Genomic DNA, 15741 nt, shown 5'->3' on the forward strand with positions numbered 1-15741 from the left:
AGATAGATGGGAAGGCGGGTAAGCGGGGGGGGGTGGGGGGGGGAAGAGAGAGAGAGATAGAGATAGAGGAGGATAGAGAGTGAGGAACGGAATCGGGCTGGAATCCAGGGTATTTGGGGAATGTTTGATTTTGGATTTTAATCTCTTTGCTATCTCACAAAAACTGTTACAGTGTACAAAACCCACAGAAATATCATGTAGTAATTTGAAAGAAAATCTTCTAAATAACCTAACGACACGAGGGCTCGATCTCATTGGGGAACATATAGCTTGTATCATCCATTGGTAGCACCAGTTGCTGAGAACAACTCCTAGCTCAGCAAGCAATAGGATATATTATAGATATATTATTAACCTTTATAAAGCACTATAAATTACACAGCGCTGACATACAATCTTTTAATTGATGGTTCCCTGCCCCTCAGGCTTACAATCTAAAAAGACATGACCTAAAAGGAGAAGGGAAGGGTGGTGGCTAGTAGCTAAATACAAAAAAGTACAAGCAATACAGGAAATATTTTGATAAAAAGGCACCAAGAACATCAAATAGCAGCGACAATGCAATGCCTGGGACGCTCTCTGAACAGGATGGTCTTCACTCTGTTTTGAAGCTGGTTAAGAAGTGATGGCCCTTGCTTGCAGGGAAGAAGGTTCTCAGGAGTCAGGGCAAGCGAGTGAAAGGGGGCAATCTGAGATGGGCAAGGAAATCCTGGGCTGGGACAGCCAGACCTGACTACTACCAGAACAGAAGGCCCTGGTGGGAAGGTGAACATAAGAAGGTCTGGATAAGAAGAGGGGGCAAGCCCATGGCGGGCTTTAAACTGACAGCAGGAGCTTGTACGAATATGGAAGAGGGAGGCCAGTGAAGGGGATGCCCAACACAGGAGAAGATGTGGTCAAAGTGGTGGGTAAAGTGATATGCGTGCAACGGAATGCTAAAAAATTAAGGACGGGTGAAAGAAGGAAGCCCAGCCAGGAAGATGTTACAGTAGTAATCAATCATGAACCACTAGGCGATAAACCAGGACTTGGCAGTAGAGCAGAGAATAAGGCCAGAGCTTTATCAATATTATACAAAAAATCTACAAGCCTGGGCTGGTCGTGATCTGCTGGAGGATACACGACAGAGAAGAATCAAAGAACAAGCCCTGGGAAACTCCAACAGAAGAAGGGAACAGAAAGAATTCTGACCGGATTAAATTGAAGTTTCCATTGGCACTGTTTTAAACACATCAGCATCAGGCTTTCACACCAGATGGAGGTCAAATCCCCCTTAAGTGTTTTTTCCCGAAAGTGGATTATTTCTCATTTCCTTTTTGAAACCCGTTTTTTTCCCTTTTTGTGCTTGGAAAATGTGAACTTGGTCATGATTGGGGTCAGGTTCAGGGGGATTTGATTGAGGTCAGAGGTGAGGGCAGTGGGTGGAACACAACGGTCACAACCAGTCGCTTGCAAGCAGCATTAAAAAAAATTATTTGTGTTTGTGTGAACAGAATATGTGAATGCTTGGTTCCGTTCTAAATTTGGAAAATTGAATACAATGTGTGAATCTTTTGAATACACATGTGTATGTAGGAGAGATGGCATTCTGGGTGGCAATCAGAGGGAAAGCAAAGAAAGAGGATGCAGAGATGACTTCTGAGGTGGCCTCCCCTGCAAATGACATTTTGTTGGTTTTTGTTGTTTGTTGTTGTATTTATTATTATTATAGTATTATATTATTGTTACAGATTATGTGCATCGTTTGGGCGGAAGAGAAGGGAAGATGATGCATCCGGGGGGAGGCAAGGGCTTCGAGTGGCATTGGGCTGAAGCAAAGGGAAGGAGAGGCTGGCATCCAGGGGAGGGGGGGGTCGTGGATATGGCATGGGGCTTGAACAGAAAGGAAGGGGGAGAGGTCCAAGAGAGAGGAAATGCTGGCGGAAAGCGAAGAGCAAGTGCTGGCATTCAGAGGGAAGGCTGTGAAACTGATGAAATTGACTTTGGGGATCACACTGCTCTCAGCCTCAGGGTAAAGGAATGGCAAACCTCTCGGAACCAAGTTGCCAAGAAAACCCTAGGATGGGGGTCATTTTAGGGTTTGCCATAATCTGTACTGACCCAAATACCAACAAACACCACACACACGCACACACACACACACAACACTGGAAGTTTTTAATTTGACAAGTTGACAGTAAGATATGGAACACTGCTGCCAGTTTAAAAAAAAAACAGAGGGGGAAAGCACCCATTCAGTTGGCCATGGTTTGGATATGGTCCTTTTGACAAAAGCGGAAGCGATTTGATTGATAACAAGGAGTCTCCATTTTAAAGTGGTACTGCAAATGTGAACTTCAGAGGGGCAATGCATCAATCAAGGTAAAGGGTAGTCAAACTGCCCTTCTGAGTTCATAGCAAAAGAACTGGATCTGCCCAGTTCATTCAGAGCAAATGGGCAAGTGAGAATGGGCCAAATTTGTTGTTTTTGTTTATGAGTAGGTTTCCAAGTGAGTTTCATAAAGTAATATCTGATATCTTCCACCCCCCTTACCATTAAAACTGCCGTCCAGTTTTCCATTCGCTGTTATTATTTATCAAATGATAGCCATACACTTATTTAGGAGGAAAAAAGAAGAAAGGCATGCTGTGCTGATTACAATCCCAGGTCCCTGTAGTCGGTTGGTTGCCATTTCAATCACTTCATACCTAAATTGAATATCATGAGTCCGCATCTGATCACTAATTATCCATGTAAATTGTTTGTATATAATAAACAATGTATGGGGCTGGTCTTCAAACCCCTCTAAGCTATAGCAAAGATAATGTGCAAATGTATTCTTGGTTGTGTGCCTGTATCTTATCCAACAGAGGATTTGGTATAATCAGCAGTAACATACATGTGAAACACACAGTCAGTTTTCCCAAAGAAAGGTCTTTGCTTTCCTCCCTCCATTGTCTCAGTTTTTATAGCTGTAGTTTAGTATTTGAAGAGCAAAAGTAGACCCACCACCCAATGAAGTGTCATTAAATGGGGTGGAAAAAACAACTGCAAACGCCAGTCTGAAACATTCCTAAGGCAGAATGCATAAAAGGTATGAGCAGATCTCCTTCCCTATTATTGTGCAGAGACACATCCCCCCACTACACAAACAACAGGCTAGCTAAATTTATAGGATGGCATCAGTATCAAAACATTCAGGCCAATCACTCATTACAGAATAACTTTCAAATAAAGTAAGAATCTCTATTATTAATGTTGATCCATGTCAGAATTCTATCAATCTCATACACAAGACATCAGACATACTCATCAATACTAATGACTTTTAATTATAATGAAAATATTAAAAATTATCTCAAATGAGGTCTAATCGGGGTGATGAGTAGGGAACAGCATTTTTTATATCCCCTTTTATTGTGGGCAGGAGAACCATTTCAGGGGTATGTGTGCTACATACATGGCACAGTAAGTCACATTTCCAGGAAGAATGGAGGAAATCTTCAGAGTTTTACTTCTCTCCTCATTCAACAGACATTCTTCTATACCACCCCCCCCTTTGGTGTTTACTGTGATATCATTAAGAATCATAGAATTTGGATTAGATCACAAGGGCCATCCAGTCCAACCCGCTGCCATGAGAACTGCTCAATCAAAGAAACCTGACAGATGGCCATCCAGCCTCTGTTTTAAGACCTCCAAGGAGGGAGACCCACTACTCTCTGAGGAGTGGTTCCATGTCGAATAGCCCTTACTGTCAGGAGGTCCTCTAATGTTGAGCTGAATCTCTTTTTTCTGTAGCTTGCACCATTGTTTCCATGTGCTGTTCTCTGGGAGCAGCAGAAACAAGCTTGCTCCCTCCTCAATAATTCCCTTCAATATTTAAACAGAGCTTTCTATCACCTCTTAACCTCCTCTTCTCCAGGCTAAATATCCCCAGCTCCCTAAGTCATTCCTCATAAGGCATTGTTTCCAGACTCTTCAATCAATTTAGTCACTCTCCTTGGGCACGCTCCAGTTTCTCAACATCCTTTTTGAACTGTGGTGCCCAAACTGGACACGTATCCAATGGGCCTGAATAAGTGGCAAATCTATATCAACATTTTTTTCTTGAGGTGAAGAGAAGCAAATGCAACAATTGTTATTAAAATCTGGGGTCTTTTTGCTAATTGTAGTGCGCTTTTGCACAAATATGTCATAGTATACGTGGAGAAAAGAAAAGACCATTGTTTCTTATCCCAGAGGGGAAAGGGCAATACATGAGCCACACCTTATCCACGGGCCATCTAGTGTGATCAAAAAACTTTCCAACAATGTTTATATTCTTTTTTTTTTCAAGCTTTTTTGCTTTATTTTTACTGAAAAATTGCTAAAATCAACCCAGGTCCAGCTCCTGAGAATTTTAATGTGAAACCATATGACAGTGGATGGGGTGCATCTCTTGCGCCTTACTCAAAAAGCCAGGGTACCAGTTTGTATTTTACAAAAAATGAGGTTAAGCATGTTAAAATCTGTCGTTTTTTCATTTTATCATGGCTCTCACACACACCTTAGTCTTCTTGTCCTTCTTTTTATCAGATTACTATGCAGTTTATGTACTGTATGCTTTTTTTCTACTGAAGGAGTTATGCCAGGAGTAGTGGTGGGTTTCATTTCAGTGGTATGGTGAATCTATTCCAGATCTCAGTTTATGACTGCATCTGCGCAGAAATAATGTAGTTTGACACTACGTAAAACGCCATGGCTCGTGCTATGGAATTCTGGGATTGTTAGTTTTCTGAGATACTTACTTTCCTGGCAGAGAGGCTTTATGTTAACAACAAACTACAAATCCCAGTATTCCAACACTGAGCCAGGATAGTTAACTGGTGTCAAAACTGCATATTTCTGCAGTGCAGATTGCAGCCTGACCAATAAAAGAGTATCCAAGATGCTGATATTTCTAAGTTTCCTCTTCTGCAAATTGGTTCAGACTCGCTCCTTTAAAGGGCAGACAAACAGAGGATTCTTCATCCCACTTACATGGTGAAAGTTACTGATTGGTGACTGCTATTTATCTTTTTCCAATAATATGTTTATATTTTCTAAATGAATATTCTGAATGTAAACGTCTGCAGTGTTGCATTTTGCATCCTGTATTTTGTTTGCATTGTTTTAGGCACACTTTTATTTTCAAAACCTCACATAAACCCATACATGGTCATTTTTTAAAGCAAATTGTGTTTTCTCTAATAATCAGTCTTCAAAATTACAAAAAGGCTATTTTTGTCACAACTGTCAACTGCAACAAAATTATTTTTCATCCTAATTGTGGGTATAAGTGCAAAAGGTAATAAATTGTCTTTCTGATAATTGTATATAAGTGCCTATCCTCAGGCATGAAAGGGAACTCATTGCAGTGAATCATCCATTGCATCCAATTGCTACATGTATTTTTTTCCCTAATGCATAGAGTAGGCCAGGATAATAGACAAATAAACTGGGACCAAAAAGGGATCAGAATTCTATTATCCATGTCTCCTGAACCATTAAAATAGTGGGTGATGCTCTTGTCAGCGTCTGGAACTGTTCCTTGGCAAACTGTTCTGTTGGCACCTGCACGAGCAACAGTATATTGCAATTGTGGTGCCTATCTCTAAAGAAAACATAGGGATGTGGAGTTAGGATGCTGGTGAAGAAAATCCAGAATGAGCATCACAGCCACTAATAGGTATGGCCATTGTTAATATTTCCCAACATAAGAGCATTCTTTTGTGGGTTGTGCTGTATTATTGAGTCCTGAAAATATCTTGTCAGGATGTTAAGATTGCCTACATTTAGAGGCTCCTTTCCTCAATAGGTCTCCTTCCCTGAAACAGTTGACCAATAAGAATTCACAGAAATATAAAAATAGCACTATAGAACACAAACAAGATCCATCGCAAAGCCAAACTGTGTACATATTGAAAGATTCTTACATTGACATTACTGCTTTAAAAAAAAATCAAATACAGCAAGTAACAAAGCACATTCTAAGCAGAAGAAATAGGAAACAATGTCATGCTGCTTTTGTTTTGGATTGGTACCACTGAGAGTTTTCTTCTCCTTGCACATAGAGGTATTGGTAGGGGTTGTCAATCCTGATAAGACATTAGAATGGGAATATAGTGTTGATGGATGATGTGCATTGTTTTAACATCTTGCACTAAGAGAATTGAGAGATACAGAGAATCTCAAATATAGCACAGGCTGATTATATCCTTATCCAAAATGTTGGCACTAGAAGTGTTCATTTTTGGATTGATGATGAATATGATGGATTTTGGAATACCTATATTTACGATACATTTGAGGACCATGGTGGTGTAGTTGTTTGAGCCCTGGACTATGATTTGGCATACAGAGTTCAAATCCCCCCTCAAGCATAAAAAAATCTACTGGGTGACCTTGGGCAAGTCACACTCTCTCAGCCGCAAAGGATGGTGATGGCAACCCCCTCTGAAGAAACGTGCCAAAAAAGCCACTATAGTAAGGTTGTCAAAAGTAAAAAAATGATCTGGAAACACAAAATAACAATGAGACATAATGAAGCTAAGAGAAACTGGGGACCTGTGAATGGTAGGAGCTGGATTCCTGCCATTTCACAGTTCTCTCAGCTCTCTTTTCAGCCTAGCAAAGGCCCATTCCAGACGGGCGCTATGGGGCACGTCATGACATGCAAGGGCGGCACTTCCAGATGCCCTTCACCCTTGCACGTGATGAGAGGACATGACAGACGCCTAGCTGCCGCACGTAGCTGGTGTCATTGTGATGGCCGCAGTGCGCCATTGGCTTTTGCGGGTTCTTTTTGCTCCGTGAGAGAAGCCCTGCGGTCCTGGAGCTGCGGCTTCCCTGCGAGCAAACAAGTGTGCCAAGATCACCTTTTGGGGCGGTCTGTATCCCACCAAAGATATACAAGTAGTATGATGTTGCTTGTTGTAGCTGCAGAGGGTTTGTGATTTTGGAATATTTCAGAACTCTGGATAAGGGATATTCAATCTACATGTCCACACACACACACACACAGTATGTCAAATACAGTATCTCAACACAAATGATACATTATCTGTTTTATGTGGTATAGAGGTTAGAATGTGGTCTCTAACACAATCTCAACAATTCACAAGTCATATGTTAAAACAAATCGGGAGTGCTGGCATGAACATTTATGACTTTTGTAACTATTTTAATGAGTCACTGTGGTAAGTGGTTTGAGTGCAGACTAGAATCTGGAAGGTCAGAGTTTGAATTGGTTATGATATCCACTGTGAAGTCACAACTCTCAGCCTCAGAAGAAGGCAATGGAAATCTACTCTGTATAAATTCTGTCAAGAAAGCCCCATGATAGATGTGCCGGGGGGGGGGGGTGTCACCATAAGTTTGAAATGACTTCAAACCACACAACAGGATCAAGATTCAAAATGACCTGAACAGACTAGAAAACTGGGCCATAGCTAACAAAATGAAATTCAACACGGAGAAATGTAAGGTTACTGCACATCGGGCGAAAAAATGAAAAGCACAGATTAGGATGGAGAACACCTGGCTGAATGAAACTACATGTGAAAGGGATCTAGGAGTCCAAGTAGACCATAAGTTGAACATGATCAACAATGCGATGCGGCAGCTAACAAGGCCAAGCAATTAGGCTGCATTAATAGAAGTATCAGTCTTCTAAGTCAAGGGAAGTAATAGTGCCACTATATCTGCTCTGGTCAGGCCCCACCTTGAATATTGTGTCCAGTTCTGCGCACCACAATTCAAAAAGGACATTGAGAAACTGGAGCGTGTCAAAGAGAAGTAACTAAAATGGTGAAAGGTCTAGAAACCATGCCCTAGCGAGGAAAGATTGGGAGGCTGGAATGTTTTAGCCTGGAAGGAAGTTAACAGGTGATATGATAGCCCTGTTTAAAATATCTGAAGGGATGTCATATTGAGGAGGGAGCAAGCTTGTTTTCTGCTGCTCCGGACTGGACCTGGAGCAATGGATGCAACCTGCAGGAAAAGAGATTCCACCTCAACATTAGGAGGAACTTCCTGACAGTAAGGTCTGTTCGACAGTGGAACAACTCCCCGGAGTGTAGTGGAGTCTCCTTCCTGAGTTTACAAGCAGGAGGCTGGATGGCCATCTGTCGGGGATGCTTTGATTTGAGTTTCCTGCATGGCAGAGGTGTGGACTGGATGGCCCTTGTGGTCTCTTCCAACTTATCTATGATTCTATGATTCTATGATTCTATGATTCTATGAAGAACTACACAACAACTCTGAACATTTGCTTAAATTTTTTTTTAGTTCTGACTAATGTAGACTAATTTAATGCATTAGATTTATCTATGTGTTGATTCCCCTTTCACACATTGATTGAATGGGTCGACTCTGGTTGGTACTAATCACAGGATGCCAGGCATCAGTATTGGTTAATGTGCACAGTAATCACATAGCAGGCACAGGAAATCACAAGAGAACTAAAAGTGTCATTCTTTTAGTCATTCTACCATTAATATATTTGCGTAATGGACAGATCTATACACAAAATGTGAGAGAATGAATAACTATGTCAGCCATTAGTTTTCTGCTGAAAGTGCTGATGTAGATATTGAAAATTTGCTGTAAAACAGCTTTTCTCAGCATTCCTTATTTGAACTCCCGGTAAGACATCCCTCCTGTTTTGTCTCTAAAACCTTCCACTGTGATCCAATAACTCTTTGAAATAGTTTATACTATGCCACACACAACTACATTCTCTCCCACCATAACTCTTTTCCAGCAGTTGTAAGTCACTTCCTATTTAAAATTCATCTTATTTGCATGAAAACAGATGAGGCCACAAGTGGCCTTATCAAAATAGATTTTAAAACCAATCAAAAAAGTGAAGATATTTTAAAGTGCCATGCACAGAAGAAGAAGAGAAACCACATTAATGGGTCCAGTGCACATTTCATTATAAAATATGGCCATAAGCAGTTACACTCTTAAAATGTAAAATAGAGTGGTTTATATCACCAAGTTCTTTATAGCTGGAGGTGCAATAGAAGTTTAATACTGTATAAAGTCTGAATCCCATTAAAACCTATACCTTGGCACTTCAGCTGGAAAAAGATCCTATTAATAATATCTATAAAACACACTGTTTTAATTTGCATAGAGTATGTAATTGTTACACAATTGCACATAGCATCTTACAGTGCCACAGGGCTATGCTACAACCCACATCTGGTGATCCATAAATATCCTTAATTTTTCCACCCCGACAGGGATAATAAAATATTGATGTCTCATTGAGCCTATTTATAGAACAATATTACAGTTATGGTAAAAGATTTCTGCCTACCATATGCCCAGTGGTAATTTGACAGATATAATTTACCACAAGAACACTTTTCCTCTAGTTCCTGTTTCAAACACTAAAGGATGAAACCCATGCATTATAAAGCTAAATGCCTTTCTTGTACGTCTAGTACATCTGAAAGAGCAAAATTAATGGCATATATATTCCCTGCTGAAGCTGCAAGCAGAGAGAGACTTCTAAAATAATTTATCGCACACGGGAATGTAAGGAGTGTACTTAGGTGGACAAAATAATAAAGGACAGTGGAATTAACTTGTGCCCTTTCTCTGTTCTCCGCCTTGCCCCCAATTCGTTTGTTATTCACAAGTGCCGAATTAGGGTAAGCAGTGTTTTGCTAGTTTTAGCTTTGTCCTTCCATTTGTATAAATGGCTTCAGAATACATGGCTGGTTTGCTCTAATTATTCAGGGTTTTGGGGTTTTGGAGGGAGGAGTTTCTATATGAGGGTTTGTATTTTTGTGAAGACACTTCACTCTGAGAGATTACTCTTTACAACACAATAATTGCACATAACCTAGCTGTAATCTCTGCTGTTTCCATGCATTGTCATCTACTCTCAGTACTCTGCACCATAACTGCTGTTTAGACACACAACACACATATATACACACACAAAATAGTGTGTGAGGTGGAAAAGGTGTATTTTAGTACAAACTGCACATTTTAATGCAAGGATGGGAATTGTGTGGCTTTCTCAATTGTCATTGGACTGCAAGTCCCACCAGCTCTAGCCAATAGTGAGGAACACGGAGTTGTAGTCTTGACAGCTGCTTAATTCCTACCCCGGCTTAGCTATGTAATTCTTAATTACAATAATCACATAACTTATTCTTTCATGCAAAAGAAAAAAATACTGAAAATTGCTAACAGACTACAATTATATAAAGCGATAATATCAATGCAGTTACATTTTGTTGTGTTGTTTGTTTGGTGTGTTTAAAGTCATTCCAATTGATAGTGGCCCAAAGACAAATCTATTATGACATATCTTTGCCAGTGGGTGTCCATGAGTGAGGATTTGAACTCTGGTGTCCCAGAGTCCAGCTCCAATAGTAAAATCACTACACCACGTTGGTTCTGCATTACAAATACCAGAATTTAATTAATTTGCTCAATAATTAAAGAATATGTGATTGTAACTTAGGGAGATACAGACAGGCAAGAAGGGATGGCGAGACACCGACCCTTTCTGCCCCGGATGATTGCTGTGTCAACTGCATGGGGGCGGCAACAATCCACCCCAAAAAGAAGCTGCAAAAAGCAGCTCCTTTCTGCCCGCTGGCCAAGGCACCATTAGAGCCCTGGGTGGGGCGGTGAGGTGTTTTGTGCCCCCCCCCCATTTGGACGCGGCGCACAAGAAACGTCACCAGAGTGCACAGCATGTGAAGTGTACACATGCCAAAAATGGTGCCAAGAAAGTGGGGACTGTGTGGACATTCCATACTCCCCAGCCCTAATTTTGGCCACAGGCCACCACAAAGTGGCAGTCTGTACCGGGCTCAATTAAGGATAATCTCCTTCCTTTTGCAATGTTACTACACTTTTTAATTAATTCCATAGCTAGGGTATGTGGACCACTGAATAGTGGAGAAGAATATAGCTTTGTTTTTTTTAAAAAAATAAAGTAAAATAAATTTTTTAGAAAATTTTCATACAAAGAAAGAAAGAAACACTGAAATATAGGATTTAACACTCTATAGAAATAAATCACACGAAAAGCAACAGTCCACAAGCAAGAAACATAAAATCATTTTCTTGGTTAATCTTTTCCTTCATGCATTCAATAAGAATTCTTTTCTTTCTTCATTGGTGTTTCTTTGTTTTCTCTACAGGAGGAGGGAAGAAACATAGCTGGATTCAACTGCTGGTTCATGACGTTGCTTGTGTCTGCTGATGTGCATGATGATAAGGTAACTAGGGCGGGGTACAAACTGCCAGAAAAAGCCTCATCCCCAGCACCTTCTGCTCCACAGGAGCGCCGCAGCAACAAAATTGCATGGCGCTCCTGTGGAGCAAAAAAGGAGCACCGGAGAGCGGCTCCTTTTTTGCGGTGCACTCTGCGCCCTAAAGCACCAGCAATGCTGCGGGGATGTCGCAACTGCACCGCCCCGTTTGGAGGTGGCGCAGCTGGCAACGTCACCAGTACATGCCATGTCTGTTGGGGCCGTGCGAGGGCCCGTGGTGTGTGGGTGCTCCGCTCACCAGGCAGCCCTTGCAGTGACAAGGGTGCCTCAAAGCTTATAGAATTCAAATTTCTTATAAAAAAGAGGAAAATATGTATGTTATAGCTTGACAGACTGGATGGATGCCCTAACTCCACCCCTAGAGTGTCATTTTGGTGGGCGCTGGTCTACACAGCATGTGCCATGATGATGCCCCTCCAGTGCTGCATCCACAAGATCAGCACCAAAGGGAGGCATAAAGCCATGCCACGCCCTTGGAGGGCGAAAAAGGAGCCACTTTTTGTGCACTCCAAGAGGCTGGATCGGGGCAGCAGGAGATTGCCACAGTCCCAATTCTGCCAGTAAAGGGGTGACTGCACACTGTCCTTTGGGGTGGTCTGTATAGCCCCTTATTTACTTTTGCAACCAGAAAAGAAAGTAATTACACTGGAATTTAATCGGAAACAAGATATTAGGTCAAAAGCAAATACCAGAGTTTGTCAGACAGTACCAGAAGTAACTGTCTGAATCGGTGGTTAGCCCCAACTAAAGTAGACCCACTGAGTCAATGTTTGAATGGTGAGTCATACATAGGTAAAAAAGATTAAATCAGTGAGGATATCAACATGAGTCCAGCCCTACATTGTAGAAGTACTTCTAACAGTTCCTCTTAGGCAATAAATTTACATTTGAAAGGCAATGAAGAAGTAATAGCAAAGTAATCTTATGGTTGCATAAGAACAAGTTTCTAGGCTTTTAAAGAATTTTAAGGATATTTTACAGGCATTTTTCAGAACCTTTGAAGTTTTGCACACTCTTCCGCATGAACCTTATAATCTTTATAATTTTTTTCAAAAAAGTTAATTACATTATTTTTTAAAAGCAATAGAAAGTAATGGAAAAGTAAGAAGCAATGCTAAAAGCAATCTTCCCATCTTTGGAATGAACAATAACTTTGAATATAATAATAATAATAATAATAATAATAATAATAATAATTACATATAATAAGTAATAGAATGAATTACTTTTGAAAGGTGTCTTTCCACGCTCTGGCAGAAACCAACCAAAAAAAAAACTGAACCTACAAACAAAAATCAAATTAATTAAACTCTGCTAGCACGGGATCCTTTCATGGTACACAATTATAGTGTTATTTTATTTTAACTGCTGATTCCACCTTGGGGTTTGAAGCGCAGGGAGAGATATTTAGAATCTCCAGTCCTTACCAAAGTACAAAACCCAGAATTCCATAGATGCAGCAATGATAAAGTGGAATCATAGTGTGAATTGGGAGTGTGAAAGGATCCTAATTAATATTGCATCAAATGAAGCTTTTAGTTTCTAGTAAGCAGAACCCCTTTACTCATACTTGTTTGTGTTGAATCTACACTTGAGGAGGGGAGGCCTAGCTGTGTCTCTGATTGTCTGTCACATGCACAAGAGTGATAAATCAGAAGTGGCTATCTTGTCTATTTACAACGTGTTTGAAATGGAATCCTTTTTTCCAGGTTCTGGTTCATGCTGACAACATCCCAGATAGCAAGGATCCCTGGCTGTTGTTCCTGTCCCATATGAGGCTAAAACCTGTGAAATAAGGGCTACAGAAGGAAGCAATGTTACTGTGGAAAGTCTCGCTCTGTCACAAAGTCCTTTCATACTTTGCCAGCAACCAGACTTCAAAAGTCAATGACAGGTGTAAGAAAGGTTGTAACTATAATCTTAAAGGATGGCCCAAATAACATGAGTTGGCCCTTCAAATAACAATGGGGTGAAACAGGCAGTCAAATAAGGTTTCCCCACTTCTAGGTGGGGTGTTTAGATGATACAAGCCTCAAAGCTGGCTGGAAATGGCTCTCAAGCCAGCTACACGGCAAGAAAGCCAGACTGAAAAGGAGCTGCATTTTTCACTTCTTCCCGGAAAGTGCACACCTCTGCTTGTACTTATAAATGCACTGACACCAAGGTGGCTCTAAAGGGGCACTCTTTCAAACCCTAAACCTAATTGTGTATGTAAAGGCCCCATCACAGGAGCACATCTAAAAGGACGAAGCTGCGACCCAAGCTGTCCAACAACTGTGTGGACAGGTGGAAATGTCCCAAAGAGAAACCATGATAGCTCTCACAAGATAAGTAAAACATACACAAAAACAACAGTCAAGAGGGGGCATGATTGTACCTTGCTGGCATCTGCATGGGCATACTCTGCCTCAATGCCCTTCCCAGTGAGGTGCTGCACAGCCATCCAATGGTTGGTAGTTGCCAGTGGTGTGCTCCTGCGACTATGTACAGGGATGGTATGAGGAACAATTTTAAAAATGTATCCAGCAGATGGCTTGAAACCGCACCATGTGGTCATAACATGCACACTCCAGTTACTGGGAGCCAGTGGTAGGTTGGGGGGGACTCGGATCACTTTTGGAAAAGGCAGCTTCAAGCCACTTTTTTCCTGCCTGTCTGTTTCACCCCTTAGTTAATCAGCTGCCCCTCTCAACCCGTTGATGGCTTTAAAAAATACATTTCAACTCCATTATCAAGGGACACTACGGTGCCTAATTCTGATGGAAAGTAATGGTCATGCTGGACTCTTGCAGTAAAGACATCAAAGACTCTTGTGACATTGAATATACCATTGGTGGTATATTACAAAGTGAGCTAGCTGCCAAGAAACCTTATGCTAAATAGGGTTAATAATAAGGTACCTCAGTATTCTTTGATATTTTAATGTGCTTAGTTGTTATCACCCAGAAATTTTTCAGGTTGTTTTTTGAAGAAGAAGAAAGGAGAAAGAAGAAGAAATGTTCAAAATTTTAATAGAATAGCTCTTGTCAATAAGCTGTATAGGATTTCAATTCTGTTTTTGTTTTGAAACTAGAGTAGGAAGTTGCATTTAGAAACCATGAAGTTTAGATAATGTATAAGGGCTGTTTTGATTTTTAAAAAATGTAAAGCATGTAAAAGTCAAGCTACACTACAACCCCCTTTGTCTTTGAATTTTTACTAGTCACTGTGCAAAAATTTCTCAAGTCACATTAAGAATTTTTAATAATGAATCTTTTATGTTTGATGTCTTTTATGTGTGTATATTAAAAAAACAACAAAATTTCAGATTCTGATAAAATGGTTTGTTTACTTTTATGATTCTGCTCTTTTTTCTAAACTTTCACAGAAGATGAACTTTTTAAAGGTAGAACTTAAAAATGAATCTTTTATATCCTCACAGCCTGTAAAAAATCTAAATGGTTGGCATTGTGTTGACATTGGCCAAGAAATCTCCAGACAATACAGTGTTATTGAGAAAGCCTGTTTAGGATAGACAGAATGTTCCTCTTATTAGTTGTAATTTTCTCATCAAGTTACCCATCCAACATTTAAAATTGTCAGGGTTCCTCCACACAAGATTTAAAAGTAATAAACATCTAAATGTACAGCAACAAGAGTTACCCAATGATTTGTGGATCTTCTTAAACATGCAATCTAAGAACTGGTGCTCTAGAAACATGACCGGGACGTCCGGAGGACGTCCCATTTTAAAAAAGGGGCGTCTCTTATAGACGCCCCTGTGCCTAGTACGGACTCCGTCCGTACAAGATGACGCCGGCCCTTCTACATGGCCGGCGCCATCTTTACGTACTGGACGCATAGCGTCCAGACGTGTCGCGCCGCTTGTGACGTAGCGAGCGCGCCCCTGGCGCCTCGCTACGTCGCAAACGCGACTTGAAAAGAAGCTCCATTTTGGAGCTTCTTTTTTCGGTCCGCGCGGGAGTCGGACCGTCTGAAGGCTCTGGTTACCCCGCGGACCTACTGGCGGCGGCGGCAGACCGCTGCAAAGCGGCGGTCTGTACCCCGCCACGGTCTCTAAAATAGTCTGGACCCAAGCCATGTAAGGCTTTATAATAATAATAATAATAATTTGTTTTATTTATATACCGCTATTCCAAAGATCATAGCGGTGAACAGCAAGTAAGCTAATTAGCAAGTAAGCTAATTTGCCCCCAACAGTCTGGGTACTCATTTTAGCGACCTCGGAAGGATGCAAGCCTGAGTCGAGCTTGGGCCCTTTTGCTGGTCTTGAACTCGCAACCTTGTGGTCTTGAGTGAATGGCTGCAGTACAGGCATTTAACCACTGCGCCACCAGGGCTCCTTGTCAGTCGTAAGGTAGATCAGGGAGTTGGGGCTTTGCCTGTGCTGGATGGGGTCACACTCTCCTGAAATCTCAGGCTTTCAGCTTA

This window comes from Sceloporus undulatus, chromosome 5 (assembly GCF_019175285.1).
Source record: "Sceloporus undulatus isolate JIND9_A2432 ecotype Alabama chromosome 5, SceUnd_v1.1, whole genome shotgun sequence".
NCBI classification, from domain to species: Eukaryota; Metazoa; Chordata; class Lepidosauria; order Squamata; family Phrynosomatidae; genus Sceloporus; species Sceloporus undulatus.